Source organism: Drosophila melanogaster, chromosome Y (assembly GCF_000001215.4).
Source record: "Drosophila melanogaster chromosome Y".
Lineage (NCBI taxonomy): Eukaryota > Metazoa > Arthropoda > Insecta > Diptera > Drosophilidae > Drosophila > Drosophila melanogaster.
The window spans coordinates 979,530-980,897 of NC_024512.1; the positions used below are offsets into that span (position 1 = coordinate 979,530).

General features: G+C 42.3%; 1 long non-coding RNA gene across 1 annotated transcript; it reads right to left on the reverse strand.

Moving 5' to 3' along the window:
- Su(Ste):CR42432 lies at positions 1–755 on the reverse strand. The gene has a single exon (NR_125437.1). It is a non-coding gene; the product is annotated as a Su(Ste):CR42432 (long non-coding RNA).
- Positions 756–1,368: the final 613 nt, after the last annotated feature.

Below are 1,368 nucleotides of genomic sequence, written 5' to 3' on the forward strand. Positions count from 1 at the left end.
ATTATTATTATACCCAGGTGATTCCCACTATTACCGAAAAGTATGCTTTGCTAATCGAATGAGTGCTTGATATGACCAGCTTGGACCGAACACTTTGATCCAAGTATTTAGGGCAGAGGTGTATGAGGTGTATTAGTAGGTGGTAGCTGGCCATATCAACGCACTGCGGAATCTGTTTAATTGCAACAACAATATATCGGAAAAACATTTCTGCTTTCTTTTGTGTGGAGTTAAAAAATCACGTCATCCCTATAAGGACATTGAAGCGCTTGACTTCGGAATGCCGGAGCGAGGAGGAGGACTAGCTGGTCGAGGATTTGATATTCATTGGTGAGGACTTGGGCGATTTAAGTGGCATCAAGGCCAAGTTGCATCTGGTGCAAACGAAAGCATAGGGACTGCAAGTTAAGCGCTTTGGTTAGAAAACAACCAGGACTATATTCGGAGAATTACTTACCGTGGGTCGTCCAGGGGCGGTCTCAAGTTCGGCAGCTGCGTTAAGAAGATGTCCGGACAGCTGGGCCCGAACATGGCTGTGTATCAGTTTTAGGATGGAAGTAGTTTTTACAGCGTGGGCAGTAGATCTTCACCGTTGACTTGCCCCACACATCGCTGAGGCCCACTGGCAGGGTGTTCTTCCTATTACAGGAGATATTTTGACACGATTCAAAGTCTCCTCTCATATACTTTCGGTGCATATCATTCACGCCACGCTCCGACCTGATGTATCGGGCGTGAATCATGCCGTACCACTTGTGGACGCCGAAAAATGAATACACGTGCTCCTTCCTTTAAATAACTTCACAATCTCTTTATTCGACTTCTCCATCCAAGCTCACGCCACCGAATGCCGCGTCTCGCGTATTCCTCTTTTCTTATGCTCTCTCAAAAGAGAGAGTGAGCTAGGTGTACATTCTTATCTCTTAATGCTAGCTTATAAGTAAGAGCGAGATAGCAATGATATACTTATTCCTATCGGGGATATGATCGTATGCTTCTTCGTATGCTTCGTGGGCCTTATGAGTGTTCATCCTACCACAACTCGGCCATCCTGACTAGCTGATCCCCTGATCATGGTTTACATTGATTGCTTAGTTGTATGATGAATTCTTTTACCTTATTTATACATATGTACATACAATATTAATCTGTTATTATATTATTATTATTATTGTTTAATTGTGTCTTCGTTTATTTTTCTTGTTGCCTATCCAATGCTTAATATTTTGGATGCTCCAGACACCTTGGTATGGGTTACGAGATATCTGAAAACCTTCTACGTCTTTTAACAAGAATCTGTCGTTTCTTAATACTTTAGATATCACATATGGGCCTTTACACTTTGGAATCAATTTTCTAGAGATGCCT